The sequence below is a fragment of the Cibotium barometz genome, chromosome 22, assembly GCF_041138505.1.
Source record: "Cibotium barometz isolate CiBa-2024 chromosome 22, ASM4113850v1, whole genome shotgun sequence".
In the NCBI taxonomy this organism is placed as follows: Eukaryota; Viridiplantae; Streptophyta; class Polypodiopsida; order Cyatheales; family Cibotiaceae; genus Cibotium; species Cibotium barometz.
Window position 1 is genome coordinate 54,445,631 of NC_141067.1, and position 21,016 is coordinate 54,466,646.

The window sequence follows — 21,016 nt, forward strand, 5'->3', positions numbered from 1 at the left end:
GGGATCTCCCCTCATGAAGTAGGCACCTTTTTCTCATCATTACCCCCAATTTTTAATCAATAAAATGAGATATTTTCATCTCTCCTCTCTCCTATTTTAAAACTAGATCCAAAAAGTAAGTTGAACTGACCAAAAATGGTCAAAAAATGACCAAACTGATATGGAAAATTCTAGAATTAGTCTGCTTGGTTAGAGGCTCACTTTTTCCTATAAATAGAGGCCTCCCCCTTTGAAAAATCTTAATGGTGTTTATGCACTGTTACTCTCCTGTCCTGAGCCATCTACATTGAATTTTTTAATAATTCAATTGTTTTTGGCCTAATCTTCTCCAAGTGAATTGGTGGCCACTATTGCTTCAAACAATAGTAGAACCCTCAATCCCTGAAGCCAAAGGAGAGCTTACAAGCTCCATGTAAGCTAATTTTCTTACTTTGTTTACAAATTTTAATGAAAAATCTATGGTTTTCTTGATTTCTATGAATTGCATATGATTGAATTAAATTCAAATACTATGCCTTTGATGAAAAGGCCACCCCCTTCTCTTCTTTACATTCCAAACCTTCTTAATCCAAGAAAGATTAACTAAGTGATTAATTAAACTCTTCTTATTGTTTACTCTCTTGAATTTAGAAAATTATATAGATTAGAGTTCTATAAATCTAAATTGGGTTAATTAAGTTAATTATAGAAACATAAAAATGAGAAATGGTCAGCCATACAAAGGAGGTTTTGGCAAAATTTTCTAGAATTTTGTGAAAAAGAAAGTTTGTTTTTATGTTATTCCAAAAGAGTAATTCCCACCATTTATGCATCTAAAAGAAATATTCCGATAACTCCATGTACATATTCATCTATGAATATGCATGGATATCACTGATATTAATTATTAAATTTGATTTTATGCATAGAAAGATGCATAAAGGAATTTTTTTATTACAAAAGTGTTATTCTTATTAAAATTAATTTTAATGCATAGAAAGACACATTAGAAAGACACATAAAGGAAATTTTTTTAATTATAAAAGTGTTATTCTTATTTTATGCATAGAAAGATGCATAAAGGAATTGTTTTTATTATAAAAGCATTATTCTTATAAAAATTGATTTTTATGCATAAATAGATGCATAAAGAAATTATTTTTATTTTAAAAGTGTTATTCCTATTACATTTGATTTTATGCATAAATAGAAAGAATGGATGTGGATGTGTATGCGAAAGAATGGATGTGGATGTATGTGTAAGAATGGATGTGGATGTGTATGTGAAGAATGGATGTGAATGTGTATGTGAAGAATGGATGTGGATGTGTATGTGAAAGAATGTATGTGGATGTATTGAAAGAATGGATGTGGATGTGGATGTGTATGTGAAAGAATGGATGTGGATGTGTATGTGAAACAATGGATGTGGATGTGTATGTGAAAGAGTGGATGTAGATGTATGAGAAAGAATGGATGTGGATGTGTATGTGAAGAATGGATGTGGATATGTATGTGAAAGAATGGATGTGGATGTATGTGAAAGAATGGATATGGATGTATGTGAAAGAATGGATGTGGATGTGGATGTGGATGTGTATGTGAAAGAATGTGATGTGATGTAAAGAGATGTGATGTGACATGAACATATGTGGATGTGAAGTGATAGATATAAATGTATGGATAGATGTGGGTAGTCGTACTTGTGAACGATTGGATGGATGTGGATGAATGAGATGGTTCACGCCGTGAACCGGCGGACTTCATGGAAATATTAAATTCGGTTTTTTTTTGGGGCGTAGTTCCCAAGGGTGTGAACCCTTAGGCCGTGAAGTTGTAGAAAATGGTTCACGCCGTGAACCAAACTTCACGAAAATATTAAATTCAAAAATTTTTTTAGACGCGGTTCCCGACGGCATGAACCCTTAAGCCGTGAAGTTGTAGAAAATGGTTCACGCCATGAACTGGACTTCATAGAAATATTAAATTTGATATATATATATATATATATATATATATTTGGGCATGGTTCTCGAGGGCATGAATCCTTAGGCCGTGAAGTTGTAGAAAATGGTTCACGCCGTGAACCGGACTTCATGGAAATATTAAACTCGATTTTTTTTGGAAGTCTAGTGGGAAATACGAATTTCCCTTTTTGGGGGAGATATTTTTTAAATTTAAAATGAAAGAGATATGGGCGTTTTCCCAAAAAGGTAAGTGGGAGTCAAAAAAGTCAACCTTTTTATGACACCCCTTACACCCTTCATAAATGACCCCCAAAATGGACAAATTGACAACTCATGAGCATCTACTCCATTGAATGCTCATTAGCCTTAATGAGTTATGTAAAAAAGTGATTAAGGATTAATCTAAGATTAATCCTTTCACTAATCTTACCATCTTTTACACTAATCAAGGACTCTAATTAACTACTAATCCTTAATCAATTCACACAATTGAGCACATCATTGGATAAAGCAAGAGAATGCTAATCTTTGTGCATCAACAAATGTGTAAATTAATCTAAAATAGGAGATTAATTAGACTCTTAATTATGGTCTCCTCTTTAAGGTAAAATTAAGCAAAGAGAGTCAAATTTCTCTAATTAATAAAAAAATTAATGTAATTAGGTGTTTTGATGCATCTAGATGCTCTCAAAACACTCAAAAACACTTTCAAGGTTTTTTTATCTCCTTGAACCACTCCCCATGACTTGTCATGTGGTTCGAAGCACCTGAATCAACGTACCATACATCATCTTTATGTGCCGCTTCAACATTTTCAGACATGGCATTGATGACATGCTGCATAACAAACAACCTTTCATTATCCTCATTGTTTCGGCTTGAGGATGCATAGTTGTTTTGCTGCAATTTTCCATTTTGCATGTCAGCCTGCTTCTTATAACAATCTTCCTGCACATGTCCAGGCTTACCACAATAAAAGCATCCACGTGTATTATTATAGTGCCTTTGTCAATTTCCACGACCTCTTTAACTCCCCCTGCCTCTGAATTGGCCTCTTCCACCTATGTGTTGTTGTTGTTGTGAATTCTGGGACTGTTGTTGTTGCTGCTGTGCTGGCCATAATTCTGATTACCGATTCGGCCACCTCCTTGGCTGCGTCCACGGCCTCCTCTACCTCGTCCTCTTCCTGAACTTGTGTAGAAGGCCTATTGCTCTGAACTATAGACTGTTGATCTTCACCCAAGCTCTTCTCTTCTATAATCAACATAGACACCAAATTTGTGAAATTGGGAATGTTTTCCCGAGTCTGAATAGACGTCTTGAACGCCTTGTATTGTGGCCCGAGACCACGTAGATAGACTTCCACCTTATCATCATCATCTATACTGAAACACCAATAGATGCAAGGGATTCCACAATACCCTTGATCTTCAATGCATAGTCATTCACAGACATACTCTTTTTCTCCACAGTATGAAGTTCATTCTTCAACTGTATCTTTTGTGCCTTGGTATTCATTTTATAGAGTTTTACCAAGGTGTCCCATGCCTCCTTGGGGGACTTGGCATCCTGTATGTGCCCAATCATGGTGTCCTGTATACTGATAGAGAGCCAATACATAACTTTTCTGGCTCCTTGGTTCCAATCCTTGAACTCTTTCACAGCTACAGTAGTCGGATTGATCTCCGGTATCTCCAGTGCCTCTTCATGCTCACCTTCTATGTAGTCCCAGTAACCCTTTCCCATTAGGAAATTTGTCAACCTGAACCTCCAAGCATGGAAGTTGTTCTTGTCAAGCTTCTCAGCAACAATCTGGTTTATGCCATCATTTGACATCTTGCCAGACACACAAATTTACCAGAAACAGTACTCTGGTTTATCCTGCACAAACTGCTATATTTTTTACAGCGGTACTGTACTACACTCAAATGTCACAACCAGTGACATTTGGTTTGTCCTGCACAAACTGCTATATTTTTTACAGCGGTACTGTACTACACTCAAATTTTACAACCAGTGACCTCAATGTGCATACATACACCCAAACCAATGGCAACTGTTTGATCTCCTTGCAGCACACACAATGTCTGCACAACCAATCTGTCTTCCTACAGTTCTTAAAACAGAGTTCTGCATAGAATCGATGACTTACCCGAGCAGTGCTTGACCTGCTTTTCGAAAAACGGAGGTCCTAACGTGCCCGAAACGCATTTTCAGCCTGAAAAACTTTCTTCGATAGGACAATATAGTTGCCCTATAGCTTTACTCTCACGAAGAAAGCTCCTCAATCAGAGATCGTTTGCTGGTGCCTCCTGTAGAGCTCCCGATAAGGGTGTAGTCTCGCCACCAACACAAATAGGAAAGAGTAGATGAAGCTCTTACCCTCGTACCACTTCCTGTGCTTCTCTTGCTTGCAGCTCAGCCCTTTTAGCATGAACCAGGCTCTGATACCATGAAAAGGTGCAAGAAGGGAGAAGAGAGCTTGAGCTCTTGCAAGTACACACACACTCACACAAAACCCTAAAAGAGAACACACAAGGTGAGAGGTTGAAAATCTTCTTCTTCTTCACACAACACAACACACCATATACAAAGATAAGAGTACACACAATATGAAAAGGTACTCAACCAAATACATACTAGGGTTCTCTATAGTGTGAACCCAACTAAATGAGCTAGAGTTATAACTATGTCATGGCTGTCACACGCTGTCACACAGCCTTTCATCCCACTGGCCGCATATCACCCATGATCTCACCAACCATGCCAGTGGTGTAAGTGTGGGGCCTATCCCCCAGGCGGGGTCATCAGTGTCCATCGCCTCACTAGATAAGCTCGATATCTCAACAACCCTACCTTGACTATGAGTCAAAAACATGATGTAAAGTAGCCAAATGAGCATGCAAAAATATGTGTTGTGGCAAAAAGCATGAGGTCTATACCAAAGACACAATGAAGAAGACAACGTTAGAAGGAGGGCATGAAGACAAGCAAGGAAGAACACTCAAAAGGCAAAGTGAAATCCAAGAGCAAAAGACCAAAAGCGAAAGCAGTAATAACAAAGGATCTTCATCAAGCGAGAGCAAGGAGATCTTGAGTCAACACTAAGTAGTAAAGGAACTACTAACCACTATCCTAGCCTAAATCATATGTTGTAAAAGCCACTAAATGAGTAGGCAAATTGATATGTTTTGAGCACACTTGACCACCTACTATGAGTAAAGCACCTAGGGGAAGTGATGCAAATGTAAAACACTCGACCACTAAAGAGTAACCAAAGTAGCACCCTAGGGGAGTGAAAACGCAACCTGATCATCTCTAAATTTACCTTAGAAAAGTAACCAATCTAAAAGAGCCTTTGAGTTACCCAACCAAGTTAGAAATGAGGGGAGGTATAATATGTTGTATACCTCATTTGACGACCTTGCAGTGGCCTAAAAGTATGGCACCAAGGGGGGATGCTGAGAAATGTGGTGCCATTGAGCACAAGAAAGAGGTAAGGAGTGAGTATGAGTATCCAAGCAAGAGAAAAGTCTAGTATAAAGCCACATGAACAAAGGGAATTATCCCACATTTGATGTGTAAGCCAAAAGTGTACCTTCTTATATAAAAGGGAACCATTTTGAAGCAATGAACATATCACTTACACTTATCTCAAGTCTCTTTATGTATCCAAGCTAATTCATCTTGGTATCTAATTGTACTTGAGTGTATCTTAATTAACACACACACACTATGAGTTTTTTTTTCATTTCTATCCACTTTAGATTAGTGTTGTCATTAGTGTAAGATTAATTTATGATTAGCTAGATATCTTTCCATTAGGAGAGCTCAATCTATATTTTCAATACATGCATGAGAGAACAACACGTGACTCTAGGGTGGGTATCATGGATGCTTTGAAAGTTTTTAAGAAGACGCACTTTGAAAAGGTGTTCCGAAGGTGGAAAGGACAAATGTGAGCCACCCTTGATCCTAACCAGCAACCACACTTGTCGTGCATGGAACAAAACCTATTATACCGGTATGTATAGCAGCATAATCCATACTATATGTCTCATTTGATTGTTAGTGTAACTTAACGAGAGAGTATTCAAATGTTTTTGTATTAAGTGGTGGACAAATTGTGTGTTGAGCACCCGTTAACAAACGCATGGGTGCATTCCAAGAGAGAGGGGATGAGATTATACCCTAAAGATTAGATCGACGAGTTACAGGGCAAGGAGACATGGACATCTTGCCGAAAGTAAGTAACATTGTGTATGGTAGCATTTTTGTATGAAATTGAAGTTGTTATTATTGGGAGTTTTTAGTTACTATATGGGTTGGATGTAGGAGCAAAGAAGGGCAAGAAGTTGGGCATTGAGCAGCAGCAACCCAAGGGGAAGGGCACAAAGCTAGCCATCAGACACTCTCTATCATCCGCTGTGCCATGAAAAAAATACCCAAAAAGAGGACACGGCTAGAGTGGGAAGGGAAAGACGATGATGAAGAGAGTGCCCCTAATGATGCTGAGGATGATGAGAGCGTTGATCGATGGGAGTCCCATGTAGAGTGTGATGAAGAGATGATTCCAGAAGGTGAGAGCGAAGAGCAAGGGGCTGAGAGTCCAAAGGAAGACAACATAGACCTTTTGGGATTTAGTAAAAGTGTACTCAATATCTTTTTGTTTTAGCATGAGTTTATTAATTGAACATTAGGAATAACATTGCTTCTTCTTGTCAAAATGTAGACTTTAATTGAGAAGTGGTGGATCCTCTCCACTTGGGTCCTAATTCCAACATTGATTACCTCCATCTCATACTTTTGAGAAAGAGAAAACACAAGTATCTCTCCCCTGTGCTAGTTACTCAACCCATTCATTGCGGTTAAATAGTGTGCAAAAAAGCGATATTCTAGGAATCTTACACTATTGCAATGATTCATAGGATCGATGATGAGGATGGGAACAACTATGATAGCGTTGTAGGCCTACGATTGGTGTGGGTAGATTTTCCTACAAATCTTGCTCTCCCAAGCATGTAGTTCCTCAATGGAATGTGTTTAGAGAGGTGCTTATGGAGTTAGCCTTTGTACTTGCAAAGTAGAGTTTCTACATGTGCCAATGGCACTATGGTGTGTACTCTACATATAGAGCACTTGGGGATTTCAGTGTGCGAGAGGCAAAAAGTTACAATTTAACATTGCGTAGGACTTCGTTCATGCACCTCCCGCAATACATGTATCTCTTGTCAGAAGACAGATGAGAAGAGGTGAGTGAAAGAGTGGATTGTACTCATTTTATATTTTAAGTGAACCACCATGAATTCCCTAATGTAGTTACATGTGTGTACACGTAGTTCTCTAATTTGGTCATCATCACCATCTTTACACATCCCCATAGTCATCCGAAGTATGACGGGCCGGGTGGTGAGGTAGTAGCTTCTGCTGATCACCCACGTTTCGAGATGGATAATAATGTCTTTTCTAGAACCTAAACCGCGAGAGGGAACCCACCCATACATGTTAGATACAGACGGGAATCCCATTCAATATGTTGCTAAGCATAGCAAGGCTTTTGCAAGGTAAGACTAAAGCTTTGTCTCTAGCATTCACTTCATTTGCAATTCATTTTATCGTTCTATGTTCATTGTCTTTTGTATTATTGTTCATTCATATATATATATTGTTGAGATATCGAGCTTAACTAGTGCTATGGCAAACATTGATGACCCGCCTAGGTGATAGCTTCCGCATCTACACCATTGGCATGGTTGGTGAGATTATGGGTGATATGTGGCCAGTGGGATGACAAGATATGTGACAGCCATTTTGGATTACTAGTTATAGCGCCAGCTCATTTAGTCGGGTTCACATTATGGGCCGACCCTTGTATGTTGTAGTAGCTGAGTACTAACCCATATAGTGTGTACTCTTATCTTTATGTTATGTTGGTTGGGTAGAGAAGAAGAAGATAGAAGAAAATTCAGCTATCCATCTCTCTCTTGTGTCTTGCTCTCTCTTGTGTGTGTGTTTGCTTGCCAGGGTTTGAAGCTCTCCCTCTCCCCCCACATTCTGTTTATGGTATCAGAGCCTGGTTCGTGTGAGAGCTAAGGAGGCAAGCAAGAGGCAAGAACAAGGAAGGAAGGAAGCCGTACTACACGAGTAAGAGCATCATCATATCTTTCCCCTTCTTGATTTAGGTACAACACTCCCTCAGTAGCTCTGGGATCTACACATCTCCGATTAAGGAGTTGTCTTCGTGGGAGCGGAGCTACAGGAGGATAGGTATACTGTCTTATTGGACACGTCCTATTGGATAAAGTTTTTTCAGCTAGATTCGCATTTCAGGTGCATTTTACGGGCCCCGTTTTGTCATTGTAGAGTATTTTAGACAGTTTTATGGAAGGTATACTATCTTATTGGACACGTCCTATTGGATAAAGTTTTTTCAGCTAGATTCACATTTCGGGTGCATTTTACGGGCCCCATTTTGTCATTGTAGGGTATTTTAGATAGTTTTATGGAAGTTCTGGTAGAGAATTATTTCTGCTCGAAATCTAGTTATTACAGTGCAGCAATGCATTTTGGAAGTGTAGGTAGGGTTTGTGTTATGGCTCACCCTAACCCTCCTTGAAACACATCCAAAAAGAGATTACCTACTGCTGGTGAACCGTAATTGTCGTGAGGATCTTTCCAATGGCCGAGCTCGTAACCCTTGAGGTCTCCAAGCTCTACAACTCCTTGAGAAGCAATTCCACCACATCTCCCGCGAGCATTGTCACGCTGTCGCGTTGTACTACTACGGGTCCTAGTCCCTCCTCTCACCTCACTTCACTCACACACACTGACTAGCATGCGTTAGGGAGAGAGATTAGCAAGAGCAAGACTCAATTGCATAATGGGAGAGTATGTTGTATTATGAGAGAAATTCACTTATAGATATGGCCATAAGTGTTCACACTCACTTAAACTATGGCCGGTCGGGCACTTTAGGCTCATAAGAGGCCTAATGCTATTACAATGACTACTCTCATAATATATCCATGAAGTACATCACTTAGGACTTCATCCTAACTTGCTACCACATGCTCTTGAAGCGGGAATCCCCATAAATACTTCGTCACACCATTATGAGCGCCCATCCAAGTTGTAGCTTTGGACACTATTGCTTCATATCTTGAATGTATGACCCTTTGGTGTATCTATCGTGACTTCTTAATATAAGATAATGGAGGTAGCTCTTGTTAACCCTAGAACTGGGTTAACATTCCCCCCTTCCAGATGGCGATCGCATCCCTGTTGTGATCGCGTTGAAGACCTTTGTGTGCACTTGTTGGTGAGGATTGAAAGAATTACGTCGACTTGCGAGGCTGATATACAGATCTTCACTAGGTATTAAAAAGCATTGAGTTGTGAAGATTGTGGCATCATTTGGAGAGGTTTGTAATTTGAAAGAAAATTCCAGGCAATGGATTGTACCATCAACTAGGCTTTCGCCCACCGTGGCCCCCCCATTTAGGGATGTACCTGGAAGTTGTTGATGGTGAGGCTTTGGTGCCAATGTTCTCCAGTGCATGAGTATGGATACGTACTCATGGAGCAGCTGCTATATTAATTGAGCCAAAAGAATAGTAAGCAATAAGCTTAACAATTATATAGTGGCTATTGCATGATATGGCTTAATCCGTGTGATGAGGCTTAATGTTAATCCAATTCTAGGATTAACAAGAGCTACCACCATTATCTTCCATCAAGGAGTGATAGTAGATACACCAAGGGTCATACATTCAAGATATGAAGCAATAGTGTCCAAAGCTACAACTTGGACGGGTCCCCATAATGGTATGAAGGAGTATTTATGGTGATTCTCGCTTCAAGAGCGTGTGGTAGCAAGTTAGGATGAAGTCCTAAGTGATGTACTTCATGGATATATTATGAGAGTTGTCATTGTAATAGCATTAGGCCTCTTATGAGCCTAAGTGCCCGGTCGGCCATAGTTTGAGTGAGTGTGAACACTTATGGCCATGTATATATGTGAATTTCTCTCATAATACAACATACTCTCCCATTGTACAATTGAGTCTTGCTCTTGCTAATCCTCTTGCTAATCTCTCTCCCGAATGCATGCTAGTGAGTGTGTGTGAGTGAAGTGAGGCGAGAGGAGGGACGAGTACCCATAGTGCAACGCTGCGGCGTGACAACGCTCGTGGGAGACGTCGTGAAATTGCTTCTCAAGGAGTTGTAGAGCTTGGAGACCTCAAGGGTTACGAGCTCGGCCATTGGAAAGATTCTCACGATAGTTACAGTTCACCAGGTGATCTCTTTTTGGGGATGTATTTCAAGGAGGGTTAGGGTGAGCTATAACATTTTTGGCACCGCTGCCAGGGAGCCATCCCTTGGCTTTTTCCATCGTTTTGCCTCTAATCTACACATAACCCATTGCCCATTATCTTGATTAATGGTTTTCCATGAAAAAGATGTGGATTTGATGGTGATTTGTGTGAGATTTAGTGTAGAATAGCTCTCTTTTTTGTTTTTGAAAAGAATATTTTTTGCTAAATTTTTAGATTAATTTATTGTTTTTGTTGTTGTTTTGGTGGTTTTTCATGTTCTTAGGGCTTGCACATAGTTTTTATTAGGCTTAGTTTGCATCCATTGCATCAAACAATGCAATAGAATGCAATTTTTAGTGAATGTTAGCTCTCTTTAGTTTAAACATAGAACTAAGATCATTAATTTTAGTTTAATTGTGTGTTTTTTGTTGAAATTGTTTAGATTAGAGTGTTAGCAAGCATTAGGAGTAGCTTAATCTTTCAAAAAAATTCTTAAAGCCATAAAAAAAACCCTTGAATTTGACTAATTTCTCCTAATGGATTGGTTTTTGTCATTAAGGATGATTAATCTTGTCCAAGAGACCAAAACATTAGAAAATGTGTTAATTGGGGTCTAAATTGATTATATGAGTAGTCAAAATTTAGATTTTTAAGTATTTTGAGAGCATCTAGATACATCAAATGTGTTAATTGGGGTCTAAATTGATTATATGAGTAGTCAAAATTTAGATTTTTAAGTGTTTTGAGAGCATCTAGATACATCAAAACACCTAATAACTTCAATTTTTTCATCGATTTGAGAAATTCGACTCTCTTTTGATTAATTTTACCTTAAAAGAGGAGACTATAATTAAGAGTCTCATTAATCCCCTATTTTAGATTAATTTACACCATTGTTGATGCACAAAGATTAGCATTCCCTTGCTCTATCCAATGATACGCTCAAGTGTGTGAATTAATTAGAGATTAGTGATTAATTAGAGTCCTTGATTAGTGTAAAAGAGGAAAGATTAGTGAAAGGATAAATCTTGGATCTATCCTTAATCACTTTTTTACATAACTCATTAAGGCTAATGAGCATTCAATGAGTAGATGCTCATGAGTTGTCAATTTGTCAATTTTGGGGGTCATTTATGAAGGGTGTAAGGGGTGTCATTAAAAGGTTAACTTTTTTGATTCCCACTTATCTTTTTGGAAAAAATGCCCATATCCCTTTCATTTTAAATTCAAAAAATATTCCCCCAAAAAAGGGAAATTCGTATTTCCCACTAGACTCCCAAAAAATAAAAAATGAAAAAAAAATTTAAAAAAATTTGGTCGGGAAAGACGATTTCGGTGAAAAATTCTGGCCGCCGTGAAAGGCAAATTTGGTGAAATATTCCGGCTGTGAAAGGCAAATCCGGCAAAAAAATTCCGGGTATGAAAGACAATTTCGATAAAAAATTTTCGACCGTGAGGCAATTCCAGGGAAAAATTCCGACCGCGAAAGGTGATTCCGACCGCAAAAGGTAACTCTGATGAAAAATTCCGACCGTGAGATAAATCCAGCGAAAAATTCCAGCCGTGAAAGACAATTCCAGCCAAAATTCCGGCCGTGAAAGGCAATTCCGGCGTGAAGAGGTCCGTCGGCCCAAAAAAAAACTCTAGAAACCACCCTTGTTTGGAGGCCCATATCTCCTAAACTATATATCCGATGAAGGCGCTCTAGGGCTCATCGGAAAGCTGACATTGAGCTCTTCGACTTTGGACCAAGTCTTTCGAAGTCAAATTCGACCATTTTGGCCTTCGACCAGCAGCCTCAAAATTCGACCCAAAAATGGAGGCAAAAACAACCCAAAAACCACGAAAAATCGTAAAAATTAGCACGAAAACGATGAGCCATATTCGGGCTACTTTTCGAGGGTCTAAACGACAAAATCACGGACGGCTCAAGGAAACAAAGTTGTAGTACTCCAAAAATACTACAACTCCCTCATACAGAGTTTTTCAAAATTCCTTTTGGAACACCCTCAAAAACGTGTTTCGATACAGGGAAATAATTCTTGGGAAAATTTTTTGTCTTGACATAGTGATGGAAAATAGGTTTTAGGACCTCCTCTTCCATCTGGGAAGTTCCTAGCATACGCTTTTTCTAGAAAAATATCTCAAGTCGTTCACGTGCATATAACGCCTAAGCTAATTAGGGCAAACGGACACCCGTTTGATCCAACGGAGAGTACACCATGCCTCTTGAGGCTAACAGGCTGTGGAAAAGTACAAAAAGCAAAAAAAAAAAAAACTGTGATGGCTCATTAAGGAGCATTTAGGCACTCTGACATGGCCACGATAGAGGGATTGCCAGGGATCACACAAGGACTCAACCCAATGGCTGACATCTTTGAGCCATTGAGACCTATGCCGCAAATTCAGCTCCTCATGCCATTGGCCATGCCTACAACAAGTGTGTCATCGGGTTTTACACCCCCTATGACTTCAGTCCCACCGGGCTTTGGTCCCTTGCCTAACATTTCCGTAAGTCCTATAAGTACCAACCCTTTCCTGGATGCTCACACCTTGGACATACTGACTATTCTAGAAAGGGGGGTGGTCCAAGGACTCACTGAGTCTCTTCCAACAAGAGCACTCACATATGACCTGAGTGATTCATACATAAATACAACCGTACAAATTTCCAACACTATGGGCAAATATGACGGAACAACAGACCATGTTCAATTCATTCAAATGTTTGAATAGAGATGTGAAGCCTTTGGAAATTCCAACTGCCCCACTAAGGTACATGCGTTGAACTTATGCTTAAAGGGAAAAGCTAGTCGATGGTTCATCGCATTGATGCCGGCGCGACAATCAAGACCAACTTCAAAACCTTGAAATCAGCCTTTATACATGGCTTTTCCAGACAAGGTGATCGATGGAGTGCAGTAACAGAACTCTATTCAATTGAGCGTCAACCCAATGAATCTATTAGAGATTTTATCCTTCGGATAAAACTCTTGGACTCACGTTGGTGTGAAATGGAAGCATAGGATGTTATGGTGGCCATTCATTAGGCCTTGAAAAAAAAAAGATAATATTGACGTGGCCATAAAATTGAAAGCCACTTGGAGGCTTGAGCTGCCACCAGCGTGCAATCTAGAAGCTGTGGCGAGGAGAGGAAAAAAAGAGGTGGCCGTCACGTTAGCTGGGGGGCTTCGTCATTCTGCAAAGAAGCGTGTGCGGAAGAGGTGCAGCCGCTATAGAGGAGAGGATCGCCAGAAAGCATGTGTGGAGGCGGCCTCTGTGGACATAAGGTAGCTAGATGCGAAGGAGTAACCGGCAGCCAGGAGCTGCTGGCGTCAAAGGCAACGGCTTTGAAGCAACGGGCTGGTGGACAGCGTGAGTGGGGCCCCCCCCCCTTGTGAAGTGCACTCTTTGAAGAGCTGGTTGGCGCAGGAGCTGCTGGCGAGGACAAACGGGAGCCGTCTTTGGGCTGGTTGGCGACTGGGGAGATTGCTTGCGGAGGTGCTCGAGAGACGGCAAGCGCAAGGGTTCTGCAGCCAAGAGGACAGTGTTGAAGCGCTGAGGTGGCCTTGTAGAGACACGAAGGCCTCCCTTGTGAAGCGCAAGGGGCCCGCTAGAGCTGCACGTTCTAGCTAGTGTGAAGGGAGCGCGATGTAGAAGGGCTGGCAAGCTGAAGTGAAGTTGAGAGGCTAGGCGCAGCCATTAAAGAGAGCGCTGAGTGTGCAAGCTGAAGTTCGTGGCTGGAAGGCTGGCGACAGAGAAGGTTCTGGAGAGCTAGCGGAGGGAGACCGTGAAGTGTGTGGCCGCCTCGTTTGGGTGAAGGTGCCGTGGTTACGGGGAGACAGTGACACAAAGGTTGTCGCCTTGTTGAGGCGTTGCAGAGCCTTGGGCTGGTGTGGGCCCGTAGGTGAAGCCGACAAGAAGACAGAGCAGGGTGCTGAGTGAAGCAGAGAGAGATGAGGTGTTGCTACTGAGCTGGTGGGGCCGGTAGCATTGCGAAGACAAAGGGCAGATAAGCTGCTTGGGTTTTTTGTGAGGCTGGCAGAGGATCAGCACAGAGAGAGTGAGAGAGAGATGTTTGGGTAGCTGCTGTGCTGACGACACATGCAGAAGTGATGGGTCGCAGAGGACTCGAGGGTTAGCTGGTGGGGCGCCTTCTGAAGAGTGAGTGGCCGGGTTCATTCTGGTGTGTTGGTACAGCAGGCAGGCGAGTGGTTCGTGGTGATTGGGGATGTGGTGTATCCTCAGCAGTGAGACAGGCCTGAGTGAGTTTTTTATGGTTGTGTGAGTAAGGCTTCTGTGTCGGGAGAAGCTTGTATGAAATGTTTTGACTCGAAATATATTGTTGGGTGTTTGCTTGGTCTATGGTGCCCTTGTTTTTGCTGTCCGTCTGGCGTGGGTTGGGTGGTGAAGTGTGAGAGAGTATTCCAGCCGGTGGCTGGTGGTGCCCCCGTTCGTGTGTGTGTTTCCAAGTTTGCGAGGTGGAAGGGCTATAGAGGCAGGGTTTTCTTTCTTTTTTTCACCTCACACTTACCTTCGATGAGGTTGTCTTGTCTTGGCTTCTTCATCGCGTCTCGTTCCTTCTCAGTCCATCCCTCTTTCCATCTATGAATCACACTTCAATATCTGCACACTTGCATGGGCTACTAGTCTTCCATCCATGCATGGCAAGTGGCAACTATGTGAAGATGGCCACCACCAGAGAATCTTCCATCTTGCCTAATCATATGAGCATCACAATTCCAGTCTATGGAGAGTCTATCTCATAGATTGTGAACCGAGAAGATGGATAAGAACAACTTCTAAGCATGGAAGTTCAAGATAATAAAATTCCTTATGGAAAAGGATACTAGGAACTTGTCTCAAGTGACGAGAAGGATTCAGAGCATAAAGAAAATGTCACTCCTTTTTAATAGGCACATAACTTATTATCAGTGTAAAACTTGTTGTAAGCACTTTTTGTAAGTTGCTACATGTAATCGTGTTACATAGTTTATCCTCTTGATTATGAGTGAGAAGATGGACAAGAACAAATGCCAAGCATGAAAGTTTAGGATGAGAAAATTTCTTATAGAAAAGGATACTGGGAGTTTGTTTTAGGTGATGAAAGGAGTGACATCTAGAAGAAAATATCACTCTTCAATAGGTGCATATATTTAAGGCTTACATTATAAAGCCAACAAAGTGATGTACTCACTATCCCTTAGTGTGTCGGATTGTTTATTTACAAGATGCATGGGATACCTTGGTTAAGACGTATATAGCAAAAGTACCATAAAAAGGAAGATGCAATTAAAGCAAGAGCTGTGCACAAGACTAAGCCTTGAGCATCAGGGATTACTCATTTTGAAAGTGAAAGAGCTTGCAAATTCCCTCAGCTCTATTGGAGCTCTTGTGAATGATTACAACTTGGTGTCGATCACATTGAATGGGCTTGGCAAAGAGGACTGACTATTATCCGAACTTGGGAATACTTTCCAAACTTTGAGGATCTTATAGTTCTTCTTATCACTGAGGAGATGAATTTCAGGAGTTTTGTAAATATGCACAAGTAGGCCTTTTACTACATAGAAATACATAGTGGTAAAGGGAAGATCATCTTCTAGAGACCGAGGTGTAAGTCATTTTAGAAATAGAAATGATGGGCAATAACACCAAGAATCTTATGTATAAATGGGAGGAAGAGACCACTCTAGAGGCAGGGGAGCCAAAGAGATCAAAGTGGATAGCAAAGAAATCAGAGTGACAATTGCATGGAGTGTTATTATTATGGAAAACCAGAAAGGAGTGTTATGAAAAGAAAAGTGAAATCAAAGTAGAAAGCTTCAATAGCAAGGAACTATGCATCAAGCAAGCAAGCCGAAGATAAAAGTGAGTAGCTTTTGTGATGCGGAATATGCTTAGTTCCATGACTACAGATGAAAGGAACCTTGGAGATGTATGGTATGTTGATTCAGGGCTTGTAACCATATGACTAGTCATGGAGAGTGGTTTAGAGATATGTAGAAAATGGAAAAACCAAGGTATATAGAAATAGGTGATGATATACATGATGATGGTAAGGTGCCATTATCTATGTAGGATAGAAAAATGAAGTACCTACTTGATATACTTTATGTTTCAAATATTACAAAAAACGTGGTGTGTCAGTTAGACAAATGGTTGAGCAAGTTCTATAAGTGAGATTTTACCCTCATGGCTATTATGTAGAAGATTTCAATAACTATTATAGTGTGGTTGTAAAAAGGGTATTATAATTCAAAGAATGTTTACATTGGATGTAAACATTCCTGAAGTGAAGGCTACAATGTTTACATTCAATGTAAACATGCCTAAAGTAAAGGTTGTAATATTTACACATGGTATATATCTAATTACAAACGTTAACATCTAGCATAACCGTATTGGTCATGTCAATATTCAGTGGGGGAGCAGGCTCCAAAATATACATATCCAAGCATCGTTCCAAGTTTAGCAAAGTTAAAAGTAGATGTAATACACAAAGTATGTGAAGTAAGCCAATTGAGAATATAGTCTATGAAGAAATTTTCACATATGATAGGATTGTGAGTCGAAGACTTTTGGATGTGGTGCATTCTGATGTTTGGAGACCAATTGGTTCAATCACAAAGGCCCGCCACTAGTATATATCTTTTATTGATGATCACACTAGGAAAGTGTGGGTTTACTTCATAAAAGAGAAAAACAAAGTGTTTATAAACTTTAAGAGCTTCAAAGTAGTGGTTGAGAAGACAAAAGTATTTACATAAAATGCCTAAGATCATGTGGTGTGAGATAATATTTCTCCAATAAATTCAATGATTATCTAAAGAGAGAATGGGATAACGAGGCAATTCACATGTAGGTACACCCCGCAACAAAATGAGGTTATAGAAAGAAAAAACTTGCATATTACAGAAGGTGTCCATGCATTAATGAATGAGAAAGGAATGCCTCGATATTTTAGGCTGAAGGAGTAGAGAAACTATTATTTACATTATAAATAGAACCCCCACTGCAACATTTCATGGCATGATGCTTGAATAGAAGTTTATTAGTAGAAAACCAGATTTGGCACTCTTGAAAGTGTTTGGCTGTTGCATTGCCTAATAAATTGAAGTAAAAACATGGGATAATAATGCCAAAGAACACTTGGAAAAGGAACCTTAGAATTGAGGGATCTCCAAAGAGTGTGGTGTTTAGAAACACCAGAAGCAATCAAATTTCAATGAGATTGTTACATTCAAGTTTACAATTCATCCGAAGACAAAAACCCTTCGTAGACACTTTGTCAAGATAATAATTGAGTATAAATTGTATCTCAAACATAGCGTTTTCTCATGTATTGCTCCAATACATACAAAGTTTCTCCTTCATAAGCTGCTTCATTTACTAAAGTGTTGCAAGTATACTCCCGTTTGTTCTTTGCATAAATCCAACCAAGTAACCATGCGCTGATTGTTGTCTCCAAAAAACTTTGAAGCTCCTCTATATTTTGATTCCATATCTTTGGAAAAATCAAGTAGGTTCTGGGCATATTCCACATTACATTGTAGAGGGTATCATAAAAAATTAGCGTGTTATTTCCATCCAGGTCATGAAAAATTTTCCATGCTACATCCAAGTTTTTGTGGTATACAAATCGATATCCAATTAGAAGATCCATCTTTTGACATGCTGCCTGCCCTACTACGACCTTAAACTTTTGATGGTGTCGAGGAAAGCACAACTCAAGAATGCGTCGAGTCCTTTGTAGTCTATTAGTACTCCAGATCCATACCTCAAACCATTGCATACAAAAATCAAGAAAAGTGAATACATCTTTGCAAATCAAATGCCAAACACTTGTATTCTCTTCCACAAGATGCATATGTTTGGCCCAGTCTGGACATACATCACCATGTTGCATCTCAATGGTCTTAAGTAAAACACCATTGAGTTCAAGTATCAATACTCTTCTTTGTTTCCTTATTGTATCTGGGGATGGTGGAACTCTTTTGCTTCTAGGTACATGAGTCACCAATGATTGGTGCCACCTCAATAGTAAGTTTTTTGTACACTTGAAATCAAAGCTATATGCTTCAACATATCCTATTGAAAACAAAATGTATGGTTAATGGACATTCAAAATTTTAAATAAATATATTATGTGCCAACAAAATAAATTCATCCATGATATGGATGGTCTTAAACCTTCATAGACAAACGCTCCAATACCTCAGAAGTTCAACCAAAAAAATAAAAGAGCGAGTATATTGTCAATGCTAAATTTTATCAAATTTATTGAATATGATGTATAAAAGATTTTCACTATTGAGATAATTGAGTCTATCCAAATTAAATTATAATATTCATAGCCTTACACCTTGACAAGGCAATATCTTCAATAAAACACAAACACATCTTCATTGCAATCGAATTGTAAATATTGACAAAAGAGATAATCAAATGACAATAAGTTTGGAGGCATTTGATTGCTTGATACAATAGTGTAAAGATTTGGCTCGTACAATCCAAAAATTAAACCCATCTAAGCACATTGTTTTGGCCAAAGCCTAAGTCTATCTTATGGGCTTTTAGTACAAAATGGCTCCAAACATGCTGCACCCAACAAGTCTTGATATTTGTGCAGATCCCATACTTCAAATTGCACATTTAGACCTCAGAAATGGTTTCCTTCGACCTGCAGCAACAACTAGTATGGGTTAGGTTGGAATTTGATTATACTATCACTCAATGTTTAATGAAACCAGACATTATCCTACCCATAAGCTCAAGTAAGCCTTTTGTAGCCTTGATGTGTATGCTTTTGTTGCAACTCCACTTATGAGATGACCACGATCATATCCCAAGCGAGTAGCATAAGCAATAGCGTGTTGATCACTCAAAATCCTTTTTTTGTAACACACTTTTAACAGGCTTAGCTGGTCTTTGGATAGTAATAGTACTCCAACTTTGGATGCCAACATTGCTAGATCCTTGCTTGAGGATTCTACTTCTCTTTTTTCCCCTCTTGATTGGACATACTTTAGCTTATCACCATACAATGGTAAGTTCCACTTCATCTGAATATTCATTGAGCTCTTCTCGCGAAAGTTGGGAGGTGAATTGGAGCCATTCTTCCAGTACATCTTGAAAATCGATAAATAAATTATGACCATGTGTGATAGGAGATTGACCTAGCCGATTAAGCAAAATAATAGACCTAATGTCATTTGTATTATTTAGATTTAAAAGGTAGGGTAGAAGGTCATTGCACAGTACGTAGTCGTGCTCTCCTTGAAAACTTTCAATCAAGGAAGAGACAGTTGTCTTTTGGATTAACACATCCCTTGAAAGGGCTATCATCCAATAAGCAATGCATTCTTCTTATTGCAAATATCTTGGCACTGATTCCAAACCTTGAGTAAAGGTTTAAACATAGCCTCAACAGTAGGCTTATCTGGCCTATACACTTTTTGAAGATTATGGATATAACATTCTTCTTGTCCCCACACCATAAAGAAATGATATTTCTTATGTGCATACTGTTCAAGAGTGTTTACATAGGCACAAACATTCTTGTGTAGCATGGTGGACCAAATACCAACATGAAAGTACTGGCAAATCTCATCCAAAAATTCAAAACACCCAGGGCGAATAACAACTGTGGTGCGACGACCAATATCAATTCGATTACAATTTGTTTGTGGATGCCTCTTCTCTTCCTTGTTGAGTAAAACTCCATTAAGATCAAGTATAAGTGCATGTTTCTTTATGGTGATTGCACGAGGAAAATTTTCTGCATACAATACAGAAGAATGATAACACTTTAATGTGTCTACATACTTAACAATGTTAAAACAAGTGATCCTATATTATCAATGAGAGCTAATTACAACAAAACATCCACAAGTTTACTTTTGTTTCATGCTCCCATACTCATCTATAATGATGGGGCTCCTAGACTTGATTGCATTTCCCTATTGATTGGTGAAGATTGAAATACTAATCTATCTCCATCTCTCTCAAAAGAATATAGACTTCCTTTTGATTGGTGAAGATTGCAATACTAATCTATTTCCCTATTGATTGGTGAAGATTGAAATACTAATCTATCTCCATCTCTCTCAAAAGAATATAAACTTCCTAGAGGCCTACTCTTTTGTGTATCGGAACATAGCTCCTCAACACGTTGCTCTATTTCTTGCGCACTTAACTTGTGATTGTTAGAAGCAGCTGTACCTGCAAAAACAACTCTTGTTGAGAAACATACTTTTTAACACACAAAATTGCTGAATAAATCATCTTAAATAACATCCTATTGAAAAAGATCTACCTTTAGTTTTCTTGGCACCCTCTGTCTCTTTGAGTCCTTGATTTCAACTATTCTCTCTTTATTCGTAGCATATGTAGCCTTGTGAATTTCTTCAACACCCTCTGCCGCCACAGAGTCCTTGATTTCAACTATTTTCCCTTTATTCGTAGGATATGTAACCTCATCAATTTGTTCGACCATCTCTTCTTGTGTCTCCTTGGTTGCAAAAGTCTCTTGAAGCTCTTCATTAACTTTATCTTTATTCTCACTAACCTCAACATTAACTTGCAAATCAAGAATTTCCTTAGTCTCTTTAGTCCTATCACTTGAAGGCCTTGAAGATGTTTGCAAAGCTGAATCATCGATGTGATCTACCTCCACCATGTTGTCTTCATTATTTTTAGCATTTGAATCATGAGAGTTGATCTCTCTCTGTAGGGCTTTCATGATGATGTTCT